This window comes from Rhipicephalus microplus, chromosome 8, assembly GCF_043290135.1.
Source record: "Rhipicephalus microplus isolate Deutch F79 chromosome 8, USDA_Rmic, whole genome shotgun sequence".
Classification (NCBI taxonomy): Eukaryota; Metazoa; Arthropoda; class Arachnida; order Ixodida; family Ixodidae; genus Rhipicephalus; species Rhipicephalus microplus.
In genome coordinates this window covers 89,364,864-89,384,073 of record NC_134707.1, presented here as the reverse complement: position 1 = coordinate 89,384,073, position 19,210 = coordinate 89,364,864, and the positions used below count along the sequence as shown (strand labels likewise).

Below are 19,210 nucleotides of genomic sequence, written 5' to 3'. Positions count from 1 at the left end.
TGCACACATGCATGCACAATTTATGGATGCTTGGTCATCATACAGACATGCATGCCTGCAAATTAAAAATTCACAAGTTTCGAATACTGGCGATTATTTCAAATGCCATATACTCACTTTGAAAGACACACAGATAATATGCACTAAATACAGAACCTTACCACATTGCGCTCTCTTAAGTTATGTGTAGCAGACGTGAGCTTTTATGCATGTGAGAATGCAAGATATTAGGCCCCAACAAAAATTTATGACAAATAAATTAACATGATGCCAATAGTCACTATTTTATTGTACATAGCATACAACCGAAAAAGATTGACAATAGTAAACATGAGCTATGACCTTCTGCATCGATTGTAATGGTGAGATCTTTGTGAGTGAGGATCAATCTTCTGTTTTTTCAAATCTTTTTTCTTACGAGTAGACACCTTTTTTGTGACGAGACTTCTTTTTCAACTTTTAACATTCTGACTTTCTTCCTTGCATAGTAGGTAACAAATAAATGATTTAGAACAACCAAATATAAGTTAGAGGCACCAGCAGTCCAAAGGCGCTTATTGAGGGTGTTGCCAGTGCCCACAAAATTGAAAAAGAAAATAGATAGGAGAGTAGGTGTGTGGTAAAACATGTGGGCTTATATAACATGCTTTGGTCATCATACTAAAAGCCTTGACTACAAACTTGCTCAAGGCCTATTTACAGCTCTCCTTTTATATATGTGTGTGTGTTTCTAAACTTGTGTGTTACAAAATCACAAATATTGGCAAAGTAATGCAGGTGGTGTTGGATTAATATAATGTGATCATTCAAACACTTGCACAATCCATCTTCAGCTGCCCAGGCGACTTTGATTCCTTTTACAAAAGTGTGGTCAGGGCGCTCCTTCTCTACAGCACATCCGCACCCGGAAGCCTAAAATAAAGACAGAAGTAATCACTACAGTTTCACAAGACAGACTGTCCAAGATACAATAGGCGTTGTCATGCTGGAGTGTTCTTAGTTCGATGTGAGTAGAAGTCAGCATCAAAATTCGCTTTGTTTTCAACGGAAAACATGCTTGTTGGAGGTCCCCCAGGCAAAAAACTGTAAACAACTTGACAGTACCTGTGGGCCTACAGAGGGTAGCACGTACAACAGATTTCACATAAAAAACAAACAGCAGAATAGAAAGAAAATTTATACACAAGAAACATCTGAGCAATGATTCAGCATGATGCACACGTGAAACATGAGTTAGGTTTGAGTAAAAAAGCTATTCATCAAGTGATTGCGCACATCCGATTTGAACAAATCGAATAAGGCACTGAAGTTAATTAGGGTTTTTAAAGAATTGTAAAGTGCCAATAAGCAATATTCTAGTCTAGCTCTACAATAGTGTGTCATGTATGTAGTACTAGTATTTGCCTGTTAGGTATGCTGTATTCATGAACATATTCAGTTTTCCTAATACCTTAAACTTATTATGTTGCAGTCCAGCTGTTCATGTTCAATAAATAATTGTTTATGGTAAAATTTAGGTTACAAAATTGATGCTGAAAATTTGGCAGACCCCACATACTTTGGGAATCGATGTTATGCGAAACACGCATAACATGTATTTTAATTTTTTTATTGAGCGATCTTATGAAGTGGAGCTCAATATAAGTACAAATTCTCGCACACACATACGTTAAACAGCCGCATATGTTTCATTTGTTATGGGGAGATGTCACACCTTTGATAACATTAGCAGTTATTTGCTGTTTCGTAACGATGCCAACAGAAACAGAAACACACTAGAAGTGGTAGGCTGGTATGAAGCACTGGTGTTTGCGCTGGCACTCGCGACGATGGTAGCCCTCAACACTGCTACACAAATACTTCACAGGATGGTGCCTGACTACAATTGACTTTGACTCGACCTCACGGCTGCATCATAGGAGTGCACATGTAATAGTTATAAAATTTGATAGCCAGTACTGCAACGGCAGTTGATGTTACACAAACATTTGAGACTATTTGGAAAGTATAACCGAGGCCGGGCATGGCTCTGTGGTAGAATACTTAATTACCAAGCAGAATACTAGGTTTGGATTCCTGCTAGGACACTTGACTTTATTCTTTGCATTCATTTGGTCAATGCTGCCTATGTCAGCTTTTTAACATGATAGCGTTGAAGAGCTCGTGTCGCAGAAAACCCGCTGCCGGCGTCTGCCCCGTTGGTTGTGAGCGAAAAATCGTCTGTGCATCTGTGACCGAAAAATCAAGTTACCTAGTTTCCAGAAACTCAAAATTCCTACTTATGACCTAATGGAGGTGCGCTAATTGCTGCAAAACAAAACCCCCCAAGTCGACTACTAGACACTCAACACAGGGCTTAACACACGGAAGTCTATTGACATCGGCCAAAAATTAACGTTAGATGTACAGCGCTATTCCATTTCCCCATTTCATGAACTACACAAGGCCATGATAATTGTACCCTGGTATTTTTGGTGGGCTATATCGCACAAAAAATGCAAGGATTATGTCAAAAGAATGGCATCAAACTTTACCGGCATGTCATCGAAATAGAGACACAGGCTACTAGTCTTATTTATAATGCTAAGAGTATTTAAGGTAAAGGCATTGAAGATAGCTGGTGGCCTTTTTCACTATCTAGGTATCAATTTTTCACTATCTAGGTATCAAAATTCTGCCATGTCAGTCATAGTTTACTGACATTGCAAGCTCAAGAAAAGTGTGGCTCTGAAGGCATCAACACAGCGTTTTGCCAGATCTTTTAAGAAGGCAGTCTTTAAAATTGCTAATGTTTCCAATTTTTTTTTTGCTATAAATTTCGTGCTTTGCATCCAAATGTACCTCCATCCAACTTGTTTTTTTTGCATTCGTGCTCTCACTAACTGCTTACCTTGTCTTGTCAAGTGTTCGTTGACATAAATAGGACTACTTTATCTAAAAGGAAAGGCCACTGTAGACATACGTAAGTTTTTTGTCTTATCCAGAACATTTCATTTGTAACATCGTTCATAATGCACTACTATTTTTTTTCAAACTAGGCTTGTTTGTTCCTACTCTGTCTGCAGTGTCAATATCATCACGAGTAATGGTTTTTCCATCATCTCCCAAAAATTTCGGACAGCTTCAAAAGAAAACCCTCATCTGAGACGCCTTTGATGTCGGATTGTTCAACCTTGAATACAGTGTAAATTCAATTTTCATCTGAAGTTGCTTATTTTCACCTGGAAATTTTTTGTGCCTGTTTCAAGGTGCGACAGGCTTTTCATGCAAAGCCTTTATTTCTAAAGAGAGCGCGTTGACACTGTCACCACCTTCATTCCACACTTCTTGAAGGACGAAAGTTCAGTATGAATTTTGTGCTTGAAATCCCCTGTTTACCATGACAAACAATTCACAGGAAACATTAGTACTCTTGCTTGGCAGGAGTGCATGCAGTAATACTAACACAATTAAAGCAGGAAATAAGTGTCTCACCTGTGCAATAATGATTTTGGCAAGCACTGTGAAGACCACACACACTGCTGCCAAACTGAGGAGAATATGAAGAGCACTTCATATAAGTAGGCAGCGTCCCAGTAGCTTGGTGAGGCACAGCGCATAAGCAGGTTGAACAGAGCTGATGCTTGAAAGAATGGTTCAGAGTTCTCTGGTGCTTGGGCTCCTTGACCTTGTCAGGAAATTTCCTTGAGCAGCCTCACTCAAATGAAATGACAGACCGTGCCGAAGAATTTCTGCACTAGTGCAAAAAAATTATTTTAGTGAGGTTTGTCTAGACTGCATGCGCTGCTTGCCGAATTGCAGTGAATGGCTAGAAACGCATGGCCAACATATATTTAGTGGCACGCAACTGAGAAATACAAAAAGGGCATGCTGCAGTATAAATACAACGAAAAACATGCTGCTGCAGAGCTTTTCATGTCGATGTCATACATGTGAATTTTCATTCACTTTTATAGCTCACTCATGCACGAAGATGAAGTTAGAACTTTTAGATGAAGACACCCCCTTTTAGCTGTATCGACTGCACGTAATTAAGAGATAAACATGCCTGAGTAATGCTGCTGCCTGCAATCAATAAATTCTTTTCTTGTGGCTGACCAAATATATGCACGAGTGCTTCCATAGAGGCACATTTGCATTTCTGTAGTTATGATACCCATGTGATGCGTTTCTTAAGTAAATGCCATGCAATATGCACCATATGAATATTTTATTCCGTAAAATTGCAATACCATTACATATACATGTCCGTATTCGCATATGCATCCACTGCAGATAAAGCATAAAGTTAAAGCAATACTGACACATGAATTTTTTACCAAGGTAGTGGAGGGCTCCAGAAATTTCGACCACCTGGGATTCTTTAACGTGCACACAAATCTGAGAACACAGGCCTACAGCATTTTCACCTTTATCGAAAAAGCAGCCAGCAAGGCCGGAATATCATCCTGCGACCTTCGGGTTAGAAACCGAGTACCTTAGCGACCAGACCACCCCGACAGGACTTCAATCTCCCTGTTCCCCCGTGTAGGGTGATAGACCGTCTTTGCTGGTCTGGCTAACCTCCCTGCCTTTCCTTCTCTACCATTTATTCTCATGAGTTCAACGAATAAAGCTTCCTTCAAACGGCTAACATTCGGACGTTTATAATTTGCCCGAAATTGAGTTCACTAAATGAATATTGTGTGCTGCTTCATAGTGATCATTGATCTAAATTGTTCTGGTTGGCTAAATAGACACTACTCCTCACTTCTAATCAAACAGCACAAGCTGTCTAATGACCATAGGGGAGGAAAAGTGGAAACGCTAAGACAAAACATCAATCTTGAACCCCATGCCATCACAATGAAGCAGGCAAGCTTCTGCAATATTGACCGGCAACCAGGATCTCAGACACTGCAGATAGCTACATAACGTAATGGTTTCCCAACATGACGTAAAGGCAGCAGAATCACATATTGCCTAACCTGCTTCATTATGATAACGATGAGACAATAACGTTATTGGCCTCTGTATGCTAATAACAATTTACCTTTCATATCATGTGACATTAACATTCAATATGACGTCATGAATCTTGCATCCTACCATGTGGTCTAAGTACCAAGGTGATTTTAGTGACGTTGGTGCAAGGCAGTAAACAACAATCACTTGGTGAACATTATTTTTGATATTATTCAATTGGTCTGATGCGTACATCTTCAAAAAACGGCAGTTTAGATTTGTTCATTCTTAGATAAATACAATGTCTAAGTTTGCATGTCAGCAGCAACATATGCACGCATACTGTGATGTATAACCTTATTGTGTTTTGAGCAATAAATTAGGCATTCATACACTGCACATATCACAGGTCACTTGTAAATCTGCAGCGAGGTCATAAAGAATTTATGATATCAGATAAAGCATTACACTTGTATTCGAAAGTGTCATTGGAAGCTTTGGTATAACTTAGTTTTAGAATTTTTGTAGACGTATAGGTATTCGGCGAAGTTTTAACTCTAAAGCGGGCTGCAGCGCCCACAATTCATTTACAAACCAGAAGAATGCAATGATATGTGAGCAGGGGGGAACAAGCAGTACCACCAAAATTGCACTCGAACGAGTGAACTACTGCTCAACCTAGCGCTTGCACAGCTAAGGTACGGCTATTCGGTCACTCATAGAGAAAATGTATTGACCCAGGCGTAATTGCACGCTTTGAGAACCGCACTTACAGCACGCTGTGTCAAGTTTACGCACACTTAATTAAGCTGAATATCATGGTAATTTAATATTATACGTGCCCAGTGGATGCAAACACATTTGGTCACACAGGAAAACACATCTACCTTATAGTAGTCACACACATTTAATGATCATGTAGCTGTTGAAAAGAGGACGAGTAACATATAAAACTTTCTTCATGTATTTCTTTGGCACAGAAAACGAACAAGGCCGCGTAAATACCAACGCGGACACCACGTTATTCTTCTTCATTCTTCTAAATTAAATACGGAAAGTCCATTCTTCTAAATTAAATACGGAAAGATGTAATTCAACGCGAATCACCGGAATACTCCAACGCACGCGACACAGAGACGACGCTTACGGCTTCCATGCGCCGTCCCCGAACGGCGTCCGACGGCATTGCAAAAATATAGTGATTCATAGCGTGAAGAGCATCGCCCGCCGACTCACAGCATCACAGCGCACATTGCTTTAACCTCCTTCCCCACAGAAAAAATTCATCCGCGCGAAACGTCCCTGAGCTTAGACTTGAGCCTAATGAAATCAGACACGCCAGCAGGCTCGCTACGTTAATAAAAACTCACTTATCGTCTACCAGCTAGAAAAACCTTAGTTCACAACGTTATTATACTATAGCGCTTTCGGTGTTAACCGCGGGAGGAGCATAACAGCCTGGATCGGGCACGCCGCGGCCTGGCCGGAGAAGCAAAAAACAAGGCGTCGACAGCAGAAACATCCACCTACCTTTTCAGTTTGGCGAGCGCTCGACGGTACAAAGCAGCCGGTCCTCTCTTGAGTATAGTGCATCTTCGTAACAAGCAGCACCGACAGAACACGAAAGACAGCGCAAGCACACTTTGAACAACATAAAAAATCGACTTTAAACGCTCGGCCCACGGCCGTTGCGGCCTCCAGGAAGATACCGCCATTTCTGTCCTGCTGACGCCACCGATCCGCATTTGCGCACATAACTTTTTATATGATAAGTAAATAGATTATTTCTGCTTAAGTTTTAAGTAACAAATAGTGAAGATAGAAGATACGCTAGTGCGTATTGCATAGAATCTTTTTTACCTTTGAAAATGACAAAATCACATTACGCGTAATTGCGCGAAATTTGAAATGTGAAAGAGCGCGCGAAATTTGAAACGTTTGCTTGCTTGTGTATTTCTTATACCGATACCTTGTTAACATCTGTACATTGGTTGAGTGGTTAAGCTGGCTGTTAAAAACAGTGTCAAAGCGGTTGTATATTAGTACAAAGTACAGGCAGCAAGCAAAATTTGTCACATCAAAATAAGTGTATTAGTTGGCAAACAATATTTTAGCTGTCTTTAGTGAATTTTCTTTAGGAAAATGTTTTAGTCAAGGCTCATTTTAACTTGCTTTGAAGAATATTTCTATGAACAAAATCAAGAAAACGTTTCTTTATTGTTATAATATTAGAACGTCAAAGTCCATAGCCTGCCATAAAAATTGGTAACACGTGTCAACTGATACATTGTAAGGTTAACAAATATTTGTACAACACAAAAACTGTTTTATCTAGCACGGTCTTGTTGGTTTGTATTTATTTGCATGCACAAATGTATGATTTATATATACTGTCATGTACGAAGCTTTGTTTTCAGTGTTAGGCGCAAACGAGGCTATGTGTAAGTCACAATCCTGTTGTAGCTCTACAAGCTGCGTACTCCGCCATTGGCTAGTGAGCTTGTGGCGCATGGCTTGGTCAGCGCCGGCCGTGAGGCGACGAGAAAGAGGCAGCAAGAATGCAAGAACCAGTGCAGAACTTACGTTCAGCCGGGCACTATCGCTATTCAGATATCAGTTACTGCGGTGGGGCTATTAATGAGACCATGGTGTCTAACCACTAGACATCTAAAAGCTGTTGGTTATGCTCTATGACCACGTTACCCACAAAGCTTTGTCGGCGACTGTGCACCCTAATGGGTGCTCATCAGCACCCATTAGTTGTTGCACCCTTTTTGCACCCTAGTTTTCACCCTTTTGATGTGTTCACCCTTTAGGTTCCACTTGTAGGGTGCTGAGACGCGAATAGGGTGCTCAAAGGGTGTGCTTAGGGTGTCGGCACCCTTTTTGCACCCTTAAGGGTCAGAATCGGTTTACTGTGTGGGAGAGTCAGAGAATTGTCGGTAACATGAAGCGCTCTTTTTCGAAATTGTGTACTGTCAGTTGCAGTGCAAAAAGGATCCTCGAACGACACAAGTAATTCCCGAAGGTCGATGACGGCACCGTATTCACGAAGGAAGTCCATTTCTAGAATGACTGGCTCAGAGCACACGCGCAATACGAGTAAATAGCCTGCAAATGTCGACGTACGTATACGAATTCGTGCCGTGCACATACCGGTAGGCATCACTAGATGAACCCCTGCCGTGCGCAACTGGGGTACTTGCCATGTTGTGGTAACCTTCCTCAGTTCAGATGCCAGTGCGGCGCTCATTACGGAATAGTCGGCGCCGGTGTCGACGAGGGCGTTGACAGCATGATTGTCGACGAAGATGGCGATTTCGGCAGAAACGATCTTTCTGCTGTCAGAGAACACTGTAAAACCGGAATGATCCTCGTCTGGTCGTTGCGTCGAATGAGGGTCTTTTACAGTTCGCCGGGCCGCGACTTCACCCCCAGAACTCGCCGTTCCTAGTTTCCCCTGCGGGGACTTGGTGACCGGCTCCTGAAAGGAGCGGAAGACGATGAGGGCAAACTGGGTGACGTAGACCGGCGAGGCGATGGTGATCTCGACTGGTGGTGTTGAACAGTCGAAGGTGTTCGCTGGCCCGTGAGATAGGCTTTGATTTCGCGGGGGCGTTCACCGTAGCGCGGGCATCGAGCATCAGGGTGGAAGCCGCGGAGACCCAGTTGCCGGTATTGACAGTTCCTGTATACGTGACCCACTTCGCCGCAGTGATAGCAGAGTGGACAGTTATCCGAGCTGCGCCACGTGCTTGCCTTGCTGCCATTTTGTCTTGAGGTAGACGGTAGATAGGTGGGTGTGCTCGGGAACCTTGAGCCGAGAGGCGGGCTCGAAGCAGTGGCGTGGAATGACTGCATAGCCTGGTACCTGGGCCGCATAGCAGGATCTGTAGCTGGTGGCGCAGGGGCTCACAATGCCGCTGCGTATGTGAGGACTGGGGCCTCTAGAATCGGTTGTGCGATTGGGGTCAGGGGTGTGACGGCCTGCCGGATTTCTTGTCTAATTACATCCGCGAGGGTTGACACAGGTTGATGGGATCCCACTGCCTGAAGCTGTCGCAGTTCGTCCCGAACAATACTTCGAATGAAGTCTGCGAGGGCCTGTCTCTCGCTGTCAGAGCCGATAGAGCATGCGGTGGCCGGGATCTGGCGTCTTTATTGTGACGACCGCTGCTGCAGCGTACGTTCTATAGTGGTCGCCTCACTGATGAACTGGGTGACTGTCGTTGGTGGATTGCGCATGAGCCCAGCGAAAAGCTGTTCTTTTACTCCGCGCATCAAACGCCGCACCTTTGTTTCCTCGGACATGGCAGGGTCCGCGCGCTTGAAGAGCCGAAGCATGGCCTCGACAAACATGGATACTCATTCGTTCGGCCTCTGGTTTCTGCAGGATATGGCTTGTTCAGCCCTCTCCTTCCTCTCGGTGTTCCGAAAGGCATCACGGAGCTGATGGCTAAACTCTTGCCAGGTTGCAAAGAAGCCCTCGTGGTTCTCGTACCAGGTCTTCGCAGAATCCTCCAAGTAGAAGTAAACTCGGCGCAGCTTGCGAACATCGTCCCATTCGTTGATACTGGCAACCCAATCAAAGTGGTCGAGCCAGTCATCAACATCCTCAAAGATGTCTTAATGGAACGGCTTTGGTGTCTGTGGCGCATGAAAAACATGGGCGAGAAGAGAACCATGGGCATCGCTGGTTTGGACCACTTGGCTTGTCATCGGAGTTGCCATCTTTCTGGGTGTCGATGTCAAGGGACCAAATTCAGGGGGTAAACCACGCAGGCGGCGGCTGCTTCTTGCTCTGGGAGATGTAGCTGTCTCCACGATGGCCGACACAGCTGAAGTACACGTACCCAGCACCTCCACCAGTAATGTCGCGAGCAAAAACAAGATCTGCAGCCAGGAGTTCACCTGAACCAGAGCAACGAAAAATGTTCTCTTCTTCTTCGTAGCCCAACACGGATATGAGCCACAGCGACTCGTTCATCAATGATGGGAATATTAAGAAACATAATTAAGAAGAAGTTGTTTTCTGCCTTAATAATGTCTGGATATAATAATATTGTCCTAATAATGTCTAGACATATTAGGGCAGAAGGAATTTTCAATTACTTCGCGCAGTAATAACGAAAAAAAAAGATTAGTTATTAGTCGTAAGAACTCTGCAGTATTTTTTGTTGTGAACCCATCGACTTTAAGAAATCTCGCTGGCTTCAACAGCGTTACACATGATGTATGAAACAGAGTATAAAACAGCGCTCTTTTTTTCCAGAACCGTATTCACTCCATCAATGTTTATCGCCGTCTCTCATCTCTCCTACCCGGTGAGGAACTTCAGAGACTGCCTCATCTTTCCAGTGGCCATGGAGACCCTGCCTCCAAACCTTGTTCGTGGGAAAGACTACACCTACGGGCACACAATCGTACGTATTCCCTCGGACTACGAACTGTTGTTGACACATACTTCCAAAGAAATGGAATTACCGTCCGCAGCGGGAAAAAATATTGTGAGAAAAGCATAGATTCTTTAATCGATTCTTTAATCTTTAAAAGCATAGATTCTTTAATCGAATCGATTTCTCTTTAATCTAAACGGCGGGTTCACGCAGAGTAAACAGGGAGTAGAATCGGCAATGACTAGCTCCTCCAACAGAACAAGAGAAAGTCATTTCTGCGTAGATTATGGGTTCGTCAAAAGAAAAAATTTTTATTTATTGAGAAATTACGCCATGCTTCACGCTATCCGCTTTTTCTTCCTCGCACTGCCGTCACTCTTGCTCACCCTCAGTTTGCTTTCCCACCACCTTGCTATAATCAACATGGCTGTGCTGTGCCAGCAGGTGCTTGGTATGTGCTGGTTTCAGTGGCGCGGCCCCACCAAGGTTTTCGTATAAAACACCAGCCTAACTTCGAGCGTGAATATATCGACTGTCAAAAGACGCAGATGTGCGAAAGATCGTAATTCCTCTGCTTAGGTCCTATATAAATGACAGGTATAACAACAATCTGCACTACCAGGCGTTTGCCAGTAAAGCAAATAGCCTTCTCTGATACTTAACGTCCCCTCAAGGTGTAACAATGCGTCTTTGAACTTTGCTCTTATTAATAAGGTGACACAGCTACGGGTTTTGCGCATGAAAATGGCTGCCTAGATTCTAAAACGCAAGAATAGCACGAGTAACAAAACGAGAAAAGTGGCTCTTGGGCTCAGTAGTATATATGTCAACATTATAGATGAAAAAGTCACGTTATCACATGATCAATTATTGTCGCTTTGGCGTTTATCTCATGATGACGTCACCATATGACATAACCGCTTAGTCTAAGTGGCCTGATGCTAGAACAACTGCAAATCTATGTTTTTAATACCTCCAATTCAGAAGCCGGTGCAAAGTTCTCTTTCATCACGTGAAAGTTACGTATGCAGTTAAACTTCCCCATTGGGGTGCAGAATGACTCCAGAGCGGGAGGCGACAGAAGCATCAATGCAATCTGCTGAAATGAAAATCATGGCTACAGCTTTCCTGAAGTCTCATGCGATAGCATAAGTGAGCGAGGGATATTTTTATTACAACCACTTAATACCTTTGCGTGTGCCATTGCGTCACATTTTCGCAGCGTGCAACGGAGTATCCCTGATCACTTTTAACTGCTGACGACTGGTAGCTCAGAAGCGTATTGTACTGCCAAAATGCACTGTTATGGCTTGGACAGGCATCAGCCAATCGCATGCAGGGCTTCACTCTCTCTTTGGCACGTGTTCGCAGAATGAAATCTTAGCGCTGCTTGGTGAAGTGGATAAGGCAGGCTTCTCCATTCCTCTTGGAATATCGTTTAGTCTCCAAGGAGTGTACTACACCCCCAAGTTCGCCGATCCTGCTTCGCCGGCGTTGGACGAATTTCAGCTATTCAAGCCGTGCCAGGATCATTCGGAGCCATACTACGAGGACCCAAAAGTGGTGAGATAACCTATCATTTTCCATAACTACCAATATAATTAACAAAAAAAAACATTTATAAAAATATAATTTCTCACCCATTGCATAGGTGTAAAATCAATTTAGGGTCTCCCTATTTCTATGCAATGTCATTACTGCCATCTCAATCAAAATGAGCGACAGCAAAAAAAGGACAATGAATGATGAAGGATAACATTTTTTTTGTTAGAAGCAACCTCACAAAACAAACAAACAGCAAATCCAAGAAAAATATACAGCACTATATACAAGTAGACTTCATGGATAGTGCATTGATTTTCTGATAAACGAAATGAAATAAAGACGGCAAAAATTATGAACCACCTCCCCGAAGGAAACCTCAATGGAACGCGAAGGAGCAGTAGTGCGCGCGGCATCGACTAGGTTGAAACGGGCGTCGACGCAGGTGCTGGAAGAACGGTTTGAAGCGCAACTCGGTGTAGCGTTTACTCGAGTGAACGTTTGCTTGGGTTGGGTTTCCTGTAACTTTCATCGCTGAAAGACTTCGCGCTCGAACGTTGCGAGCGGTGGAGAGGGTGAAGCGAGAGAGATGATCCGCGGCGTGCGGTGACAGGCTATGGAGAGAGTGACGTCCACGCGCGCGCACTGCGACGGAAGGCGTGACCTGGTTGGCACCGTCCCAACACGTGTGGCCAGGGGAGCACGGTGCGGACGAAGGGACAGCGTTACACAGGCTAGCCAAAGCTTCTTCGCATTTAAATAATACTCACCACTAATGAATCATCGGACCTACGGCCTTCGAATGTCGCGTCTAATGCTCAATGAATAGAGTGGCGTTGACTTATACTGAAAGGCTTACAAGCACAGAACTGTCCGATAAAATAGGGCAAGTAGACGACAGCTGCCATCGCTCCAGTAATATAACATCGAAAGCTTTATCCTGAAGATTCAGCTTCCACGTCGAATGGTAACAAATCTCCTGTTCAACCACATTTTCTGCTTCTTTTATCACAATTGCTACTTTAGAGTAAACGCTTACAACTATTCTTACCTATACCTCCATATAATTTCTTCATCCTTTTTGTTTTCATACACTGTAAGCTGATGAAGTTTTTATTTTGCCATACAATTAACAAAGAACCGGGCAGTTAAAAGTGCATGTCCTAAGTATTCTTAATTTGAATATAAAATTACTTTTTAAAGAACTTTAATCGCACTTTCAAATTTCTGATTGTATCACTTCCACAACTACACTCTCAGCGACCTATCTCACCTAAACTATCTTCCCGTTTAAATAACATTTAAACAATCTATGAACATTCGTTACTTTACTGTGACCAATGCATTGCATGTTTCCGGTTTATTTCAACATGAAGAGAAGTTCGGCGCTCAAGTGACGCAGTGGGCTAATTCTCTGATGGTGAATGTTCATTGTATCATGCCTTCAGTCCATATGCGAAATTATAACGTAACCTAAGCATTGCCCAATTCATATACACCAAAACCAATTTGTGGCTTCCTTCCACAAAACCTACCTTTAATGAATCCGCCAATTTCTTTCTTTGGCTGTTGCACTATTTCCTTGTCGATAAGGCGACGTATTATCCTTCTGATTGCATGCTCTTTTTGAAGCTTTTTTGCTATCGGAGTAGATGCGCAATCGCAATGGTTAACACTGTCATGAAGTCAGATCTCGACATTGAGCCGCTTGATATGGACACCTAGTAATGTGATGATGATGATGAGGATTATGACGAAGATGATGATGATGACGATGATGGTGGTGTTGGTGATGATGATGATGATGATGATGATGATGATGATTAAAACTTTACTTCGTCCAGGGAAGACGCAGTGGAGACCCTGCGTTACCCCGCTAGTCCCCATAGGGACCACCAAGCCTATTTTGGCGGCCTGTTCGCGGGCACTCTGGACGGCTAGCATTAGGTCGTTGAATTCGAGGCTTCGCAAAAAACGCTTCCTACTGTCCTCGCTCAAGGCAAATTCGGTGGCTTCACATTTGCACAACGTACGGTTGAATGCTGCTAACCGTCCACATGCAGGACAGTCCACACGCAATTACCGTACAGGCTATAATGGCATGAAGAACTGCACGATTAGGTTACACACGGGCTTGAAATATTCTGTAGGTGAGAGAGGGGGAATGTCCTTGTTCACAAAGAAAAGCGTTAGTTCATGCCGTTGAGTGTAATCAAAGGTTGCGCGCGAAGCAGGGGGGGGGGGGGAGGCTATGGTGGCGGCGCGGTTAGTCAATCCTCGAGCGGCCTCATGTGTTAAAGCTAGAGCCCACATTCTTATCCCGAGTGATCGGGAAACCAAGTGAGATAATGGGGCGAGGTACTTCAGATGCTTTAAGGGACGCGGAGGGTTTCAGCGGTGACCATCCCGGCTTCGTAAGGCCTTGATAGCCGCCTTGTAGTCACTATACTGACTCCCTTTGACTATCCAGCACCACCAGCGTGAATGCAACCTCTTCGGCTATCACAGGCTTCGATGTACGTTCGGTAGTGAAGCAAGTGAGCCTTGAATGGAAGCCGACGATCACAACACTGATTGCCTTCTTTAGGACATGTTCCATTGCATCCAAGAAGCTTGCCTACTGTGCTGACTACGGACATGCTCGAATAAGATATCTACTCCTGGCCTTACGTTGACCGACGTTGTGCGGAGTGGGCATATTGCAGGGAATCGTTGCAAAATGCAGCTGAGACCTGATGTCTCTGGGAATACGCATGGATTGTCAATAGAGTTGAGGCCTATATTGTCGAGTATTGATGGAGTTTTCGGTTACCTCTATCTCGCCAAGTGATTCTTTTCTGTTAATACAGCCATCTGTAGTCCAGATTGCGGCTGCCTGTTATAAGACGAAAATGGGTAAATGCATGTATTTCGTTCTATCCTGATTATTGGTTCACAAAGTGAATACTACCAAGCCTGTGTAAGCAGAAACTATGTGAGATTATTTCCGTTTTACTTATCACATACCCTGCCCGATGAACGACGTTCTGCACTAGTGCAAAAGACAGGTATAACGCCAGAAAAGGCCGACCCTATTCACCGACCACCAGATTCAGTGCCTCTACCACCTGACAATATTCGTTTTTCGCGAAAGCCATGCTGTGGGGAAGTGGCTATAAATTAAAGGCAAGGTTGGATGCTTCCTAGTCAGGCCGAAGTATTTCGTTTTCTTAAGCTACTGTAGGCACAAAAGCGTCAGAGCCAATCTCCACTTCTCAAGTTTTTGGCTTAATTAAGTGTTGCAACCATCACTGACTGCAGACTTTTTCATAAAACATTAGCTAGCATTGTTTAACCAGAAAAATGTTACATGTACTTATGGCTGGTAATAATTTTACTCTTTCCTAAAATAACTGCTATTCTTGTATAATCTGAAGTATTGTTCATCCACTTCACTGTAATATTTCTATTTTTCATGCATTTACCCACTCCCCTCTATAATGCATTTTGGCTTAGACGGTATTAAACATAAATATAAATAAATAAATAAACTGCACGAACTTTTGAGACAATTCTTTGCTAATACTTATAAGTTTCGCCCTGACTTTTTTTATATTTTCTCACTATACGAACAATTTTACTTGATAATCATAGTATCCTTGCGGTCACGTGGTCGTGAGAATGACGACAGCAGCTGTTGTTGGATGTCGACAGAAGCTTTTTACGTCGGGAAACTTGTTCCCGGGAAACTAGAATTCAAACTTCAAGCAATATTATGTGTAAATTCATAACTTCGAACAGGCTTCTGGCCATCCTTAATATGGTCAGTGGTAAGCCGCGTCGGCATTCATACGTGTGGCTAAAACATTTAAGCCTTATTGGTGCTGGCCGTGCGAGTGCCAGAATAAACACCGCTGAGCACGAAGGCTCAAGCCGACAAAAAAAAAAAAAACCTCGAGATTCTGAAATAATGCGCAAGGCCCTTAAATATTCAGGCGTGGTTTGCGCAAGGTGGTTGGAATGCATTTAGTGGACCATTGAAACAAAATAGCTATCGAAGTGCGCATGCCAATAATAACTATACATTGCTGCATTGCTGCATTATACGAATGCCCTTTAGAACATCCCAGGAGCCAAAATTCACCGTGTGGGAACCGTAATAAAAATCACCTTCACTACTGTACATTTTCAGTATCCATGTAGTTAGTAGTTGGAAAAGCACAGATGCAAAAAACAACTAAAACGAGTTGTACGTAGAGAAACATGTCGAAACATGCAAAGCACGCTCGTGCTAACTCTCGCTGCAACTCGTGACAAGCAGCTTCGTTGTCTGTCGAACGAGTATTTTCGCCCATATTCTGAAAGAGTGCGAGTTGCATAACGCTATTCGCGCCTTGGCGTCAGGGACACTGCCATTAGCCAGGCTGCACATAACGCGAGCTCTTCATGATCTTCATAATGATAACGCGAGCTCTTCAATTTGATTGGTCACTTCCCATCGTCCCTTTTACCTGCACCGCCTCTCCTTGCCTTGTCCACACGGGCACACTCCTTCCGTTGAGCTGCGTAACGGCAACAGGGAAGGTTCCATCATGAAGAGATTCAAGGTGACCAGTGAAAACAGTCTGCACGATACAACTTTACATGCCATGTGCTAATTCGTACCATCGACTTGTAATTCTGCTATTACAATGGTCAAAGCAGTGCACCCAAGCGCTCTCATATTGGCGGACCACCAGTTGTGCTGATTTTGCGTAACCAATATTTTTTCTATAGTTCCGCATCACTAGGTTGCAGGTGGCGCAACTGCAGTGCAGAGTGTCTCCTAAATAAGTGCAGGGCAGCTTTGATATAGGCTGCGTTATTTATGACGCAAAGGACGTGCCCAATCTGTAGCACCGTATAGGCCTCATCTGTCCTCCTAACCGCACTGAGCCCTAATATATCCCATTTAACACCCTCTAGCTCCTCGAATAGCACAGCTAGACTTCCCTCACTAGATAAGGTTCTAGCGTTAAACGTTGCCAAGTTCAGGTTCCAAGTGAATCTGCAGAAAACGAAAGTAATGTACAACAAGCTTGGAAAAATGCAGCGCTTCAAGATAGGTAATAGTGCACTTCAAGTTGTAAAAGACTGTGTCTACTTATGGCAGGTAATAACCGCGGAGCCGAACCACGAGATTGAAGTAACTAGAAGAATAAGAATGGGGTGGAGCACATTTGGCAAATACTGTCAAGTCACGACTGGTAGATATCCACTATCCTTCAAGAGGGAGGTATATGACAGCTGAATCTTGCCGGTACTTAGCTATGGAATAGAAACCTGGAGACTTACAAATAGGGCTCCGATTAAATTGAAGACTACGCAGCGAGCGATGGAAAGGAAAATGATAGGCGTAAGCTTAAAAGACAAGAAGAGAGCAGAGTGGATCATGGAGCAAACCGGGGTTAATGATATCACAGTTGAAGTCAAGAAGAGGAAATGAACATGGACCGGGCATGTAGCGCGTTGGAAGGATAACCGCTGGTCAATAAGGGTAACTCACTGGATTCCGAGAGAAGGCAAGCGGGTTAGGGGGAGACAGAAGGCTAGGTGGGCAGATGAGATTAAGAAGTTTGCTGGTATAAATTGGCAGCAGCAAGCACAGGACCGGGTTAGCTGGCGGAACATGGGAGAGGCCTTTGTCCTGCAGTGGACGTAGTCAGGCTGATGCTGATGCTGCTGCTGCTGATGATGATGATGATGACGATGATGATGACGATCATGATGATGATGATTATTTATGACGCTGCTGAACAAAACGATGCCCTCGTTCCGGTACGCCAGAACGTATGCAGTTCGAGGGCAAGATATCTCGCGCACCTATTTCTTTATTCGTGATGACTTCGGCTGACACCGCGAAGCAGCACTGCTCCACCCATGACACACCGTAAGATTAAAAAAAAAGCTTTGCAATTGTTTCAAATTGTTTGGCTAATACTGTGCAAGCATAAGCTTTAACACCGGAAAATTTGATCACAGGTGTTTGAGGAAGAAGTCGTTCCACCGGTGATAAAATTACCGATCACTGACGATTGAGATTGCCACTATTAGTGTACAGCATGAATTCTTTGTACTTTGCCTTTTAATTTCCCGGGCACGGGTTCGTCCTATATACAGCTTTATTTTTACTGCTAGTAATAAGCATGCATGCAGGTAGCATGCTGGTAGCAAGCATGGCAAGCATGCGTCACCGTGACGGCATTTTCGCAATACATCCGCCCCCATATTTTTTTGTAATGTGTATTTGTGATAAACCAGAGCTGCCTGAAATACTTCTTACCTCCAGAACACTATCAGCCTTTCTAAATGTATCCACAATACCGCCGTTGCTTTTGTCGGCATTGCAATAACAGTTCTCCTTTCCTTCTATAGTTCTGCCCACAAGATGACTGGTCTCCGAAACTACCTTCATTGGCCTACAACATGCGAGAGAAAAAAACGATCACCTACTTGACTGAGACCACAATAACGCAAATGGTGAGAACACATCTCTCTCTTTTTTGATTCCCATAAGTATTACTCATTGTACAGATTTTACCTCACACCACCTCAATGTAATTATGAAGAAAAGAGTGGTGGGGAGCGCCGTAGATTTCGAGCTGCTATTCATTAGGCGCACTTAGATCTAAGGACGGTAGCATTTCACCTTCCCGAAAATGCAGAAGCTGCGGCAGGGATTTGATCCTGTGACTTCCCCGTAAGCCATGTAGTAACATAACCACGGGCAAGCATGGGTGGTACATTTTCTTTATAACAATAAAGCACAAATATATTGATATGTGAGGTTTAACGTCCTAACACCATCACATGATTATGAGAGACGCCGCAGAAAAGGGCTCCGGCAATTTTTATCACCTGGGGTTCTTTAACGTGCACCCAAATCTGAGCACACGGGCCTACACCATTTCCGCCTCCATCGGAAATGCAGCCACCACAGCCCGAATTCAATTTCGCGACCTACGGGTCAGCAGCCGAGTATCTTAGCCACTAGGGCCCTGCGGTGGGGCAGGCACAAGTTTATGACGCATGTAGTTTCTGCGGCTGTGTTATGCCTTGACAAGCGATGTAGACCGAAGCTGAAAAGAAGATCGAGGGTTGTTGTGATGTGAGGTTGTAGAACAGGGACTTCAGCAACATGCTCGGTTCAACTATTCTATGCTAAGTATTCAAAATTTACTATAGTGCACTGGATATAATTTCGGAAAAAAAGCAAGTTAATATGATTTCATAATCTTACTCAAGGTGTAAACAAAGAAATCCTGCCTTTCGGATCAGCCATGTTTCCTTCTTGCGCAGAAAGAGGCAAA

At 43.7% G+C, this 19,210-nt stretch overlaps 1 protein-coding gene and 1 long non-coding RNA gene across 2 annotated transcripts in view; one reads left to right on the top strand and one right to left on the bottom strand.

Moving 5' to 3' along the window:
* LOC119187311 (uncharacterized) overlaps positions 1–19,210 on the top strand; it is a 293,285-nt gene that overhangs the window by 45,137 nt on the left and 228,938 nt on the right. The window lies entirely within an intron of this gene.
* LOC142769230 (uncharacterized) lies at positions 269–7,189 on the bottom strand. Its single transcript, XR_012885716.1, has 3 exons — positions 6,475–7,189; positions 3,475–3,731; positions 269–912 (listed from the first exon to the last, which is right to left on the bottom strand). It is a non-coding gene; the product is annotated as an uncharacterized LOC142769230 (long non-coding RNA).